Raw genomic sequence first — 16,155 nt, 5'->3', positions numbered from 1 at the left:
ATTTTTGCAGCAATGTAGATTTATATTAAATTTCTTCAAGTGGACGAAAACTAACGCACCTACCCTACTACTGTTTGAAAATTAATTTTTCTCTTAGTTTCTATCGTATATTTTTTATTTTACATGTCCAATATTTGTATTGTATTTTATTTATTTTAAGGTATTTACTGCCGTCATTTTCCATAAATAGGCACTTTTAATTTATTACTCTGGTATCACTCTACCATAGTTAGCGATGGGACACCATAAAAACCAATATCGATAAAATCTATATGAACATTATAAATATATTGTTATTTTGATTTATTTTTTTAGATTTCCAAAAGATGCAATAAATTTTAAACATAAGTAGTTTTCAGCTTACCAAGCCATCGAAAACCTAAAAATATTGCAATATCAGTCACGTTTTAAAGTTCTAAGAACTGCATAAGTAAGTTTGTAATTCCATATAAATATATGCTATTACAAAGTTACTGTTGCAGTTCCTACAAATAGTAGGTAAAGTAAAGGTACACTACGATGATAAGCGACTTGTTTCACATTAGCATTACATCTCAAAACTTTTTTGTAGTAGAAGCGTTGCGAGACTTGCACCTTTTTAGGGTTCCGTACCAAAAGGGTAAAAACGGGACCCTATTACAAAGACTCCGCTGTCCGTCCGTCCGTCCGTCCGTCTGTCACCAGGCTGTATCTCACGAACCGTGATAGCTAGACAGTTGAAATTTTCACAGATGATGTATTTCTGTTGCCGCTATAACAACAAATACTAAAAGCAGAATAAAATAAAGATTTAAGTGGGGCTCCCATACAACAAACGTGATTTTTGACCGAAGTTAAGCAACGTCGGGCGGGGTCAGTACTTGGATGGGTGACCGTTTTTTTGCTTGTTTTGCTCTATTTTTTGTTGATGGTGCGGAACCCTCCGTGCGCGAGTCCGACTCGCACTTGGCCGGTTTTCACATGTAATGTTTTTGATGGTTATAATTGACTAAAGCAGACAGTTAAAATTCAGTCAATAAAATATCGACAATATTATCGACAAGTCCCTCGCACTTTTACGTTTACTTAAAACTGACATCATCTCGTTCACGGACAGGGTTGTCTGTGTTTGTTCTTGTATTTGTGTGAATATAGTTTATGCTAGTGTTTGATAATTTTGTCGTGTGCGTGTGTAGCGACGCATGCAAAAAATGCATTAGTGTTTACATTATTTGTGTGCGTTCCTCGCCCCCCGCGCCGAAAACGGCAGAATTTTTCACATAGAAATTAGTGCGTGTCACCACTCCATATTGGATTATTCCTCCGAGTTTAAAACTATATTAGAAGACAAGATCGAAGCTAGAAGAAGAAGAGGAAGACGACGAGCAAGCTATACACAACAACTAAAAACAAAGGCAAATGTCGTGTCTTACAGGGACCTGAAGAACCTAGCCGAGGACCGCGAAAACTGGCGCATACTCCACCGACAAGAGCCACGCTCTTAAATTATGATGATGATGATCCTTAAGCAAGAGCGACGGGCGTTCTACTAGAATCAGTCAGTAATTCAGTATAAATGATATCAAGCACCATTTCGCCATTTAACTTGTCCCTTACCGACATTAACTTTACGGGCACAGAGCTCATGGAGATTGAATTCGTGACTATCTCTAACAGCAAAATGCCGAATTAGTAAACCCCACTGCACGACCACTAGGCGTAGTGTTTCAGACTTGCTCAATACAGATTAGGTGCCCTTTGAATAAGGTCAAAAAGCCATTAGATATGGAATAAAACGATCCGTTTTCACTCTTAAACAAGTTTCTATTATGTATTTCGAACCCAAACTTGACTTTACAAAACATGAATCGAGACTAATTACAGTAATTACGCGCGGAAAGGTCACATCCATACATCCATAGCCAATCAGCACATTTCCTATTTATCCAAAGAGTTTTTAAAATTACGCAATGAACATAAAATTTCAGTGCAATGTACGATTCTGAAATAGCCCTACTGTAGCACATGATTGCAAGCCGATATCCGGTCAGCACATAGGTAGGACACCGGAAGAGCGGCCAATGACCGCGGCATCCGTATTCTACTAGTACCTATCGGTTTAATAAAGGGAGGTTCACCTAAAACCGAAGGGTTGCATGCTCACATGTAAACACATTTTCGGTAATAACTAATAACATTACTCTTTAACAAATTTGAAAATAACACTTTACGTTTCGGATGGAACATCGCAGTATCACCGAAGAAAGACTAGGTACAGCCAACCAGCGTTGTTATTTAAAGATAATGTAAAAAGTGCAAGAATTTGAATCAATATTACATTAACTCTTTAAAATGAGAGGCGAACCTACAGGTTTTACTGATATAGGTAATTTACTTCGAAAAGTAATCTAGTAAAGTAATTAATTACTTAAGTACATTCTCGCACGCTCCCTGGTTCAACGCCATGCTTTGTTTAGCTATGTAGCTAAGTAGTTCAATTACTTAAGTTCCATGTGTGATATACGAACAACATACACTAAGACTGGACTTTTATTTGATATAAGGCCTGATTCGAACTTTAAAGGCTTCGTCACACAGGCGCGTTTTCCGGGCGCGGCGTGAGCGGGGCGCGCCGCTTTTACATATAAAATGCTCACGCCCCGCTCACGCCGCGCCCGGAAAACGCGGCTGTGTGACGAAGCCTTAAGATAAGTTTTGACACTAACATATCCGATCCATATCCTATCTTTAGCAAATTTTTGACAAATCTTAAAGTTCTAATCCGGCCGATATAACCGATCACACCTAAGCTTACACCAGATCTCAGTTTACCATTAGCCATAGAATCAAGAATCATTTATTCATAGGTACAAGTAGAGCACAAATAAGACCAACACATTGATGAAACTCGATGACATAGCGTCAAATGTGAACCACTACGTAATGTATTAATTTACTCCTTCGATCTCGTTACAACAGGAAAAGCAACTTTTTTATAAAACCAAAATCCTACATCCTACCTCAGTACGGTTGCCTCACTGCAAGGGATAAAAAGCTTATTCAGAGAAAACTACACGTACAGTTATCAAGTGAAACTCCTGTTTTATGTTAAAACGTTAACGTGTTTTAAGTTCCAGATTATCCCTCCGAGTATTCTCACGGCAGTTATCGGCGACGCGGGGAATTCGGGCCGCTGACGATAACCATACTCTTATCTGTCACCGGGGCTCACTAACACGATTTATAACACCGTCTATACCAGAAACTAAAAAGAGGAGCCGCATCTTAAAACTTTCAAATGCAAGGAACACAGCACAGTACACGCCAATTTTTTTTTTATTTGAGTAGGAAATTTATATCTTTACACATTTACACAGCCGGCCGTTTCGCAAATCTCTCTTGTGTAAAACGATATTTTTGGTGTAACGGCGATTAAAATTCCAACGTTTGTTGAACGGCCAGTATCAAATTCTTTGTGCATACAGCCAGTGATGTACGGTGAGACGGTGACTATAGGCGCGGAACGTGCCCAGAGTGCAAATGCAAAGAGGTATTAGGAACGACCGCCCTATTATGATCGTTTACCTGCATTCTAAAGCATATAATAAATGTTTTTATACTACGTCAGTAGCAAACAAGCATACGGCCCGCGTAATTGCAAACAGTCTCCGTAGCCTATGTACGCCTGCAACTCCAGAGAGGTGTTACATGCGCATTTGCGACCGTAACTCTCCGCACCCTCGTTAAGCTATATTCCAGATGATCTACGACCTAATGGACGTTGTCGAAGAGGCTTGGTATTCTTAACCCAAAAGTTCAACATTCCAATGTTCAAGAGAGATGGAGTGCACTGATGGATGACGCACTTGAATATAAAGCGTGGTGTTTTTGGTTAGAACAATACTGTGCTAGCAGGTTGTATTGTAACGATGGAGAGGGGCCACAATGGTGGGCGAAGCAGGTAGCGGGATGCGGGCCCGACGCGAGATGTGCACGACATGCACACGCGTGATTTCATGCAGCCACCTGGTGCGACAGATGCTTCTCTGAACTTTACTTACTTTAATAATTAGTACCTAATAATAACGTAATAAAATATTTTTAATGTAGGATGTTGCTTATACTGGCCCATAAACAAACTACACTACGTATGTACTTCATGTATTCATCGAAAAACGAACGAATATTATACATACTTATAACTTTAAAGATAACGTGAAGTTTAAACTGAATTTATTGTAATCCTAACCACTGGAAAAAGGTAATCTGCAGAAAATATTTGTTGTTAGGTATGGAATATTATTTAGTGTCGTTCGAGCGTATCAAAAGTGTTTTTATTAATGACAATTGAACCGATGGTCGTCTGAGTTTATAAAACGTCTTGTAAGAGGGGGGGAGTTTTGACCATTCAGCGTTTTTTGTTTCTATAGCTATAAGTACTTAAACTGGAATAACAGAAAAAATATTTTAAAAATAATTAAGGCAGGTTTTTTGCAAAATACGTCGAACACTCAATTTGTTTTTCCTTCCGACAACAGTACATAGAGGTTTATTATAGTACAGTACATTTTGCTTTTCCTTCCTGCGTGTCATGTTGAAAGTGGGGGTAATATGGATTTTTCATAAGCCTGTTACAAGTTGAACGGTGAATGCCATTGCAAAGGGTGACGATCGGCGTGGAAGTGTCTAAATATAGTATTCTCCTACACAGCACAGCATCCTAGCGTATGATACGGTGCTAAGGCCAGCGGAGTCAATCGATTTGCTGGGTGATTGATTATTACACTACATCGCTCCCTGAGGTCACTGCCGCATTAAAAACAAATTTGACATTTCGGTGACCCGCCAAACTCATCTGACGAGACTCGCGACGTCTTTGACATTTGAAAGTTCGAAACGTAGGTACCTAATTGATCCGATTATATAACTTACATAAACTTGTTTACAAACTTGCTCGCAAGGTAAACTTGAGACGTTCGAGATACAGTAAATTAGTCACGGAACTCACGGATACTACGCAATTCGAACCGAAAATTTAAAACATCATCGACATGGTCAATGGATTTTCGTTTATCTAATGAGCTATAATGATTTACAACTGCCTCTAATCCAGGCAATAGAATTAGACCAAGCTAAGTAAGCAGCGATTTATATAGCACAGACTGCGCAAGTGTTATACGTCATAATTTAATAGACGTTTGACGTTTATAATAACACTTGCACAGTCTGGGCTATTAAAATCGCTGCCAACTTAGCTTGGTCTAACACTTTTCGACTTCCTAAGCCGAATAACTTTAATTCACACCAAAAAATGATATTACCTATGTAGGTACCACCAGTGTATTGTAACTGACACGAATAAAAACACACACAGACCATTGCCACCACATATATAATGTTCCTGAACGTGTCACGCGGAGTTCCTGTGTATTGTAAACGTGTGGCGAGGAACAACGGAGCGCAGCACCCGAGGCGAGACGGGCAAACGAGCACACCGAACCGTGCTGGCAACCGAGCGCGGACGTTCGGCGCGCTTCGCGGGCTTGTTGCGACTGTTTACTAACCATCGAGACCCAACGCGTCAACTTAGGGCTGACGCTACCACAAAACTACTCATGCATTATTAAGTCAATATAATACAAATTACCATTTACTTTTCATACTACTATGACTATCTATGCAAAATATACACGTAATTTGTAGAATATATTTATTATTAATATTATTGAACGCTACGGACATCAACCCTTAATACTGCGCGGTTCTGTGCACCGACGCATAAAAAATACGGGCCCGTCGAGTGGGTTCGTAGAAAAAACTTGAGTCGCACGATAAGTACGCTATCAAGCCGAGACTCGTTGATACCAAGAGGCGTTATCAACGAGTTTAGTTATACAGTAAGCAAAAGCCTGGATCAGGTATATGTAATGTACATTTATCCTGATTTTTATAATTTATTAATACATATAATACTTACATGCTAAATTCATGTTATGTATATTTTAGATGAATCTGTAAAAAACTGAATGTTTGATAAAACATAATTACTTATATCATAATAAGAATAATAAGTAGGTAAGTAAAAACAATCAACTTAGTCGCGACGAGTAGGTAACTGAAACTCGACTTTGTAGGCGTTGTAGCCTAAGACGTAACCAATTATGTACATACTTTACATTTTATCCCGACAACAGAGAAATAAATAATGCCATATGTATAATGGCTCAAATGACAACGGTTTGTTCAATGAATAATATCAACAACAACTATTCAAGTAAATTTATAAAATACTTACAGTTACTTTAGCATTACCAAAAATTAAGAGTGAACATACCAAACAAAAGCCAACCGATTTCATCGTCGCTCCACGAGGGGTCCATAAGTAAACTCGTAGGCAACTTACTCACACTATAATTGAAACTTCACTTGGACAAATTGACACTGATAGCCGAAACGAGGGCACGCGACGACATGATAATTCCACAAAACTCTTTTTATATCGTCAACTCGATAGGGCACGCGACGCGAGTTGAAATGAACTTTTATGTAAATAAATACCGTTTAGGTTAGGCATGTCAATGTAGAAACGACAACTGTGCAACGATTGAGCAATGGCGATAGCGCTGATAGGTAAATAGGGCCGTTGTGTCACCGTTCTATTATTACGTGTACAAAATAAAAAACACACCAGCTAAGTAGTGTTACTTGTATTAGAATGTCAAAATAAGCATTACTTACTACCCACTAGCATTGTCTTGTGATATGTAATATCTAAAAAAAAGGCAAGAGTTATATTATTACATATTAGGAAAGAATCATTAAGAAAAATCATGGATAAAACTCGACAGGTTTTGAAAAATACAAAATGTTTACACGTTGCTGAGATTTATGTCGGGCAAACGCCGGAAGGCGAGGATAAACATAACTTTTCTCGGCTATAATTAACATATAAACAGAGTAAAAGCTTAGCTGTGCTGTCGAAGGCGTAAACAGTACAAAAGGAGATATAAAAGGGAAACTGTACTATATCGAGACCGACTCACTGAGTCAACGCTGTTGCAACGAGCACCTACGCTTCAAAAGGCTTAAAGATGAAGATGAGAGCCGTATATCGTTCAAACCAGGGATGTTGCGAATATCCGCATGCGCAGCCGCAACCGCGGAACTTCCGCATTATTTTCAACATCTGCATCCGCATCCGCATAAAATCGATGCGGATCTAATGCGGATGCGGATGTGGAACAGGTCGGTACAGGAACGTCTTAGCATCAGCGTAAGTGCTAATGCTAGGTAATTTAGTCATTAGCCAAAAAAACCTATTAGAAATTAGCAGTCAAGCGTGGGACTTAATGTTCGGAACCCTTGGAACGCGAGTCCGACTCGCACTTGGCCGGTATTTTTTAAATAAAAATTACTAAAATGTAATATTTGATGTTTTTTATGTACCTATCTTGACATTCGCATCCGCGGATGTGAGCCTTTAAAAATCCGCATCCGCATCCGCATCCGCGGATGTCAGAAATCGGCATCCGCAACATCCCTGGTTCAAACGACGTTTTCAACATGAAGAGTACGCTTCTCCCACGTGGGCCACACGGGCACGCGGACTACATCAAACCTGCCCAATCAAACTCAAATAAACTAAAACCAATACAATATGTTATAGTTGTCTAAACAACCAAAGCCGTGCATTAATTTGTTTGGGATTTTTCTTCCGAATTTATAGCTGTAGAACACGTTCCTGGCCCAATTTGTATGCGTGAAATGGCACATCTGCATTGGCGTTGGATGCGGAAATAATATTTTTGGCACGAAATCGTTAAAATCAGGCCAAAACACAACATTATTGAAGTAATAGTATGAGTTATTTACTGGATTATAGAATGTTTTACTGAGTAGCTTATACTTACCCGTAATATTCAATATACAATCGTGATATAATGGAGAGCTCTTCAGTCGAGTACCGTGTTTAGGCAACGAAGCTTGCTGAGTTGCCTAAGTAAGGTACGAGATTGAAAAGCTTGATTATATCACTATTGTATACAATACTTAATCTACGAGTCAACAATAAAAATACTTAAAACTAGTAGAAGAATCATATATGTAGGTAAAAAAACCAAAAGTATACAGCTAAGATGCGCGTGCAGCCGCGATACCTTCATACTCGTACGCGACCCAGCCCCCGCGCCCCGCGCCCCCCGGCCGGTTGGTCAACGAAACCTTCTCGTAACTCATGAGGCCCTGGTACTTGCTCCGCGCTAAATTCAATTTTTAAACAGCTTTTTTTCTCGATTGACCTATATGAAGGGTGTCACATGCTCGTTTCTGACTTATGAAGCAATTGTTTCTACTATACAACCTGAAATAATTAATTTGAGCTATCGTTTTGCTTCTTCCTTTTGACCCAGGCGAGCTGTGATTGGTCAATTTCATTATAGTTGACTAAACTGTATCGAAATGAATATTATAGTTGACTAAACTGTATCGAAATGAATATTATAGTTGAGGTCTCATAGTGAAAAAAGTATGCGATTTCACTTTGGTATACGAAGTCTTAATTCAAGCATTGCAGTCGACGAGTAGAAAAATTAAATTAAAATATTATTATGAAATGATAAAACAGTAACGTGCAGTATTTTTCAACTAGAAACGACGTGCCGAGCACATGTTTTAAAAAGCACAGGATCTAACGTCATTTATTCACGCACAACATTGTACAAGGCAAGGGAAGCTGCTTAAATTATGCAAAAATGTTAAATGGCTACAGTGAAACTCGGTGCATCGTTACAATCACGTAATTAATTGTACTTAAACCGAGTAAAAACAACGGTAAAGTTACTATTAGATTAGATATAATCATTGGAGTAAGTTTTTTTAAAACTTAGGTCATTGGGTTCACATACTAACATAATTATTGCTATAAACAAAAAAAGTACACATAGTTTTAAAGTTGCATCCAACGCATTATAATTAAATTGCACAAAACACTAGGTACCTACAAATAAAGTGGTTAATTGTCAATGAAATGCAGCATTCAACCTATTTATATGTATTGGCCTGCGTGCTCGGGAAGTCAGCAGGACTGCATTATGGAGGCGTGGATAAAATAACTAATAAACAAGATGGTGGATGTCCAACACGTTCCGATTCGGGAGCGAGCGGATGCGACATACCGATTTCTCCAACCGTATCCCACGCACAAACTATCCCGTTCGCGCTCATGACTATTAAAAGGGACGGTTATATGTGGTATGGTTTAATGGTGTCGATGCAGAATCAACGTGTTAACGGTGATCTCGTATTCACAGCTTCCACGGTAAAGTCGACATCCGGCGGCAACGGCGTGTATCAGCAAACAGTGCACAATTACTACTACACATTTTCTGATTGTTTAAGGTATTGGCTTAATATTGATTTACGACCAATTCAGGCAGTGTCATTACTTAAGGAATATAATATTATGTACTTATTGAGGTATTTTATTCGATTTTTAAATTATGATAAGAGTTAGGAGCTTTTTAAAAGTTGTACCAATGGAATTAGTTTTTCGCTCTTAACTCTTATACTGAATAGTTATAATAACCAAATATATACTTGAAAAAATTCAAACAAAAAGGCATGGATAGATATGGTTACTATGTATACAATAAATTGTGTTAACAATATTTTCCCTAATTTCAATATCTAGGGAGGAAAATGGGGACTACGTTTGTATGGAGAAGTGGTCGTCCACTATCCTCTTAATTACTTACCTTCTTAGGAAGACACATGTTACCTACGCCATCATAAATATGTGGTTTAGTGTAAAGGTCAGCCTAACTCATCAAACAATTGTTTAGCATAAAAGTAATTAAGGGTGTTACGCGCTGTGTCTCGAAGCGTGAAGCTCCCACTTAATGGGACCGGGCGCGGGCCCATATTCTCAAATGTATTTTTCACGTATCCCGATGATATGGAAAACGTATTAGTTTCATGCGTTAGCCCTCTGCCGAGCGCAATCACGTATGCAAAGTGCGTGATATATTGAATTTGTTAAAATTTTAGTTTCTGAATGATGTCCGTGGTTAGTGATGGACATAGTTCATCACGCTCACTGAGTGAGCAGCGAGTGGGCGAGCAATTAAAATAACAGCAAACTGCAGCAAAAGAAAGCGTTAGCTTTTTGTCACGCTCTCTAAAGCACAAGTCTCAACACATTTACGGGTTAACACCAACACCCTTTCCTCGCTTCGAGTTTGGTTGGGTTAGCATCTAATGCGAACTCGCACCTTTCATCGAGCAATGTTTACTCTTTGCGTTTCCTAATATTACGTTGCACGGTAAAACAGATACCAGTTTATGACAATATTAGACAGAGACAAACCACTGTGGTTTAACGATGCTTTTGGATCTAAATATTATGTAATAGGGATGATGACACATGTTGAGTTTTATAACAAAATCTAGTAAAATAGATAGCAAACGAGCAATTTATCACAAATATTAAAATAAAATATTGAAAAATTACAAAATTACAGGACCTAAAAGTTTCAAAATTTAAGTTTTCTTTAACTTCCAAAAACGATAAAAGTAAGGGTACCATTCGATTCCTTACATTTCATCCAAAAAAATATTGTACAGCAACTATATACATAAACGCAATATTTCACCGACAAAAACGCAATTTTCTTGTTTTGTCCATACTACAAGATGGGCGATGACGTCACGGCCTCTGTCCGTTTTGTATAGGGCGTTTCGCGAGTGAAGTGCGACTGTCGGACTTTGACTACAATTTCTGACTTTTGTGTTACATTAATGCAATGGGTCCCATATAGACATTTGATCTTAAAAACAAACCCGATCGATTGATACCATAAAAAATATCTCTAATAAACAGGGGTCGGACAAAAAGTGCGGATGACGTAAAAATGACGTAATCTTGCACACAGGATAATGTTTGAGTTTGTATTTAAACTTCCGTGTGACATGTAGTAACAAAGTAGTATTAATGAAGTAACAAAATAATCGTAAATAAATCCATGGAATTAATAATACAGGTGGTAGGGTGATGTAGTGAATAAAATAAATTTAACGAAACTTGTTACCATAAGGTATAATTATTTGAAATTAGTTAGAACACTTAAAACAAGTCTGTGGGATCCTCAGATAAATAGGTTTAATAGTCAAAAGTGAGAACAGTAGGTAAGATTAGTAAAAATAAAAAAAGATAATTTGATGTTATTATACTTTTATAGCTAAATTTTAGCTAAATATAATCGTGAAGATACAATAGCTAAACAATAACGAAGTCAATTTATTGTTCATCTGATTGACAATGTGTCAGTCAAAAACGTACTTACTCATTTCAAGTGGCGATATCGTTTAATAAAGAGGTTGATAAATGATAAGTGATAACTGTTCATGAAAATCAAAAATACTATTTGAAATCATCCTATAAGTGGTTTGACGTCATCCGCACTTTTTGTCCGACCCCTGCTAATAAATAAATAAAAAAATAATTATTATTTTTTATGACTACAATTAGAGATGCCCCGAATAGTGGTTTTGGCCGAATAGGCCGAATACCGAATAGTTGCCGAATATTCGTGGCATCTCTAACTACAATATTAATAGGCCACCAAACGGAGGAATTACGGGGAAATAAATTTGTCCGAGCAACCCTTGACTTAAAATTAATTAATTCAATCGTAGAATCGCCTAGGTCGCGTTCTTGGTTGAAGTATAAGGCCAATAAGTTGGGAATCGCATTAGTAAATACTATAGTGTCTGCGTCAATTACTTACAGGAATTATGTTCCCGCGTGGACCCAAGACTCCCTTAACAAGCCGTGGTATGAATAGTACATACAAAAAAATAAAACTACTTACCAACGAAACAAACTACCTCATTGGAGACATAACCTCCAATAGGTAATCGAGGATATTTCGTAACTTAATATCGGCTAACTTACCTGTAACAAAAATAAAAGGTCTATTAGCATTCTTAAACAAACATCTGGGGGCACGGCAGTGCCCCGCCAAGTCGAGTGCGAAGCAAACACTGCCGTACCATCCTTTACTGGAACCATTTCGCCGCATTTTCGCACATATATGTAATGCTTTACTCGTACCGTACTCGTAAATATGTGTAATGCTCAAACGTTATGTTCAATTAAAATTATTTTTAATAGGTGACGATGATCCTTTTGTCATTATGCAGCCGTGCGATGGCCAAGTCATTATACGTATTACAAATTAAAGATATCTTATTGATACGGTTTTAAACACCCCCTGGAACTGATTAAAATAACCGACTTGGTTTCACATTACATCTCAAAACTTTTTTGTAGTAAAAGCGTTGCGAGACTTGCACCTTTTTACATGTAATGTTTTTGATGGGATTGACTTTACATCTTTATACTTTAAAATTTAAATGGTGTAATTCGTTCATGTTAATGCATGTAAAAATCTCACTGTAAAGCAACTAACTCAAAGAAACAGCTAGTTCAACTTAGATAGCGTCAATGGTATTTTCTGCTTTATATGACAAACAAAAACACAAAAGAGAACTAGGTTCATACATATCTACGTGTACCTATTAAACCTATTTATTCCAACGTTTCCTGTTCAAATTGTGCACTTCCGACGAAATGAGAATTGAATTTTCGTGAACTTAACAGCTTGTGCGGAAGCTGGATAGAGTTTTTCTCTTAAAGAATGTAGGCAAGTAAAACAGTTTCTGAGAGCCAGGGCAAATAAAAAGCATAGACAATTTAGTAATGATCGCCTTCCGAGCGTAACTAGTTTTTTATAGCGCCGTGCGCTCTCTCTGTCAAGTGCTATGGAAGCCAGTTTTCTCTAGGCAAAGCTAGTTCGCGTATATGGGGCTATTAACAACTCTGTGCCACCTTTTCGGATCGACCACTTTGTAAAGATATTTCTCAGCAAGTTGTTCGAATTCTGATACAAATAAAGTCAATCCTGATCTAAGCATATATTTCTATAAATCTACTAAATTTACGCCTAAAAGGACGAGTAATTATAGTACGAGAGTGTGTACTGTAACTACGAATAATGCTACTTATAACACTGAAGACCACAGCGACACGCATCGTTCGCAAAATGTTCTTTGATGTCTTTCTAATTTAGTAAACGTTACGATTTTCCGAGTCGCTTAAGTAAATGGCTGCGTAAGGGCAGTAAGAGCACTGACATAAAAGAAACAAGTCGTGGCCCAAAATAGTCATGCAGATGAAACAATCCGACGGACACATCTCGTTCTTAGAAGCGGGAAGTTTTAATTCTCAATTGAGGACAAAGGCGGCTCTTGTGTCGCAAATTGCCATGATGCAGCACACGCCACGTCACTCATCCCTCTGAAACTAGAAGGCCGCAATAACAATGAGATTACTGAATCTTATTGTAAACCTAACAACTGTGTGTCAAGGTTCAAATATAATTAGTTTTTTACTGGGTAAGAGTAAATTTAAAAATATTTTTCGATTGAATAAAATAATTGTACCTACTTTATACAGAATTAATTAAACGAAAGCTGAATATGAAGGAACGGAAATTGATCCAATTTTACATGAAACTCAATATGCAGCGTCGATCTATCATCGAAGTATGAATTACTAATCGTTATTGTTGTCTATGTTGTGTTACACAAATCAAAGCCCTACTTCCTTTGTAATCACTTAATAAAAACTGGAACACACATTGAATTAAAGTTATGTAATTCATTTATTTACAGACCACCTGGACTAAGTAAAGTTGACACGTATCTTATCCTTCCGGCAAGATATAGCTTCGTCTCTCGAGCTTTGCTGAGTAGGCTTGATCTTGATACTCACATCGAGAGGCTCCGGGCAACACAAAGTAGTACTCTAACAAGCGAACTTAGAAGATGCTTACCGCTAAACCAGTAATAACGTCAATAACCTACAATCCCTCAAAACAATACTTATATTTTCCTGTGTCAAAACGTGACTCAGGAGCGCTAGTTTGAAATCCCAAAAGGAGGTCTGACAGAATTTACTAGGTCAACCACAAACAGTAGAAATGCGTGAGCAACGTTTGTTCTACATGTGTTGTTACACTACTTTTCTATATTCATGGACTTGTACGGGCGTATCATCCATAATTACTCGTATTGGAGTAAATGCAGTGTGTTTATACGTACATCCAATGGATATGTAGCTTTACTGAGTAGTAAAATTCTTTCATTACGCGATAAGGAAGAATTCAGACGATTGCTGTAATTAGATGTTATCGACGTCAATTATGTGGAATTTGAAATGAAGCACTTTCACACCCTTTACCACTGGGTCTTTTAGTCGACATACATATGTAGCATGAATTCTGCGAATAAAGGAAAAGAACGGAACGTCACATTAAAGTAGTACATTGATGTATTTTTATACGGAACTTAATATGAAAACTATGAAAAATGATTACTATTGTGCTTCTTACATGATCACATTCAACAAGAAGATGAGTAATAGAAGTAAGAATTTAACAACGAGCTCTATCGGAGATTGTATTGATATTTATCTGGCCCCAATATAAAAACCTATTCCATAGCACAATAATGCTTACAATTAGCTATTGATTTTTTTTTTCAGAACTGTAGAAACATTACGACTTGTACCTAAACGAGCAAGTAGTTAGGTGTATTTACGTAAATCCATGGAAACTGTGCCGTGGGAGCCATATTGTCTGCGCTTGGGGGCCTCGTCACGACATTTACTATATGAGTACCTACAAGTGAGGCGACACTCGAGCCCGGTTAATGTAGTCTGCGTGGACGCATAACTACGCGTCATAAGACACCGGGTTGTGCGTGCGACTCAATTGGATGATTTTCAAAAGAAACTAATATCACTCTTGGTTTAATCATAATCTACGAGACTCCTCCGTATTAGAGACATGTGTGTGGTTTTTTTGTTCATTTGCGATTTATTTGCGAACCATGTCTACTTCAGTCAGTGAATTTTCTACTTTGAGACATGAACTAGCAGCCTATTTCATATAGGTACAGCAAACTGAATCCTACTGTAAATAAATAAGGAAAATTATGTATGTTTTGAGTAGCTCTACATATTGCTTATAACTAATGAAACTCATAGCAAAAACCAGCCGCGCCCTCTCACCTAAGCAGCGTTACTAATATACTAAGAAACTTACATTTTTTCACTATCACAAGCACGCAAATCCCAACTTGGCCTCGCGGTTGTATATATACTTATCGGCGTCGGTCTCAGTTTTTTTATTGGTCAGCTCATTGTTCCAAAGCTAAACAAATGAAGGATTACTTCACAAGATTGCCAAGCGTCGTCCTTTCACGCTTTTTGCCGCGCACAAAGACAATATTGTTTCTCAGTAAGGGTTATGCGTGGGTTATTGTTCCGCTGCTATTATGAGGTCTTGGTTGATTAATTTTAGGACTTGCGTAAAAGGTACATGGGTAAGCACTAGCACCTTTTAGGCTTTGTTCTAGTTCCCATAGCGCTGCCATAAATTTAAATCTACTGCGCCATTTCTCGAAGTACCTAGTTATGTTGACTTAGACTTAGAACCTGCCTTGTTTCAATTTGGTTTCAATTAATGTTCCGTGACAAAAGTAAAATTGTTGTCCTCAGTACGAGTAGGTTGAGATTCTGTCAGTTTGTTTATCCACTGCAGTATTTCACAGTTTGTTTACCTAAATAACCTAGTTAGCTATTGATAACATTTCGATTTGAGATAAATAATAATGATAAACGGGTATTTATATCTATTATTCTTTTAGTTTAACTCCACTAATACCTATGATTTTAAATTAGATAATTTCAAAAATAAGTAATATTTTAGTACAAAAAATATGCTTGCTTATACATAGCTGACCCTAAAAACAGTTTTCATTTCGGCGTTAAAGCAGACATTTTCTATGTATTCAGAGGTCATGAAGGTTATATGCAAAAAAATCACGCGAGCTATCTTTATACAGAAAGCGGCGGTCTTTTGTTGCGGTCCGTATCATAAACACAATGGTGCAAGTATGAATCACATCCAGCAGCTGAGTACAGGAAACTCGTACAGCACAGGTACGGCAGATGACTACATTTCAATATGTACATGTGACTAAGTAAATACACCATCAGCTAAACTCGGCGCCTTGTGCGTGGGACATTAATTGCATTCCAATTATTATGCAGCA

The 16,155-nt window shown here is 37.7% G+C and overlaps 2 protein-coding genes across 2 annotated transcripts in view; one reads left to right on the top strand and one right to left on the bottom strand.

Moving 5' to 3' along the window:
- Positions 1–16,155, top strand: part of LOC134661596 (large ribosomal subunit protein uL18) — a 226,170-nt gene that overhangs the window by 46,372 nt on the left and 163,643 nt on the right. The window lies entirely within an intron of this gene.
- The window catches only part of LOC134661598 (ras GTPase-activating protein raskol), a 149,916-nt gene that overhangs the window by 65,418 nt on the left and 68,343 nt on the right, over positions 1–16,155 (bottom strand). The window lies entirely within an intron of this gene.

The sequence above is a fragment of the Cydia amplana genome, chromosome Z (genome assembly GCF_948474715.1).
Source record: "Cydia amplana chromosome Z, ilCydAmpl1.1, whole genome shotgun sequence".
Taxonomy (NCBI): domain Eukaryota; kingdom Metazoa; phylum Arthropoda; class Insecta; order Lepidoptera; family Tortricidae; genus Cydia; species Cydia amplana.
Note: the sequence above shows the minus strand (reverse complement) of the source record. Positions and strands in the feature narration are given on the sequence as shown.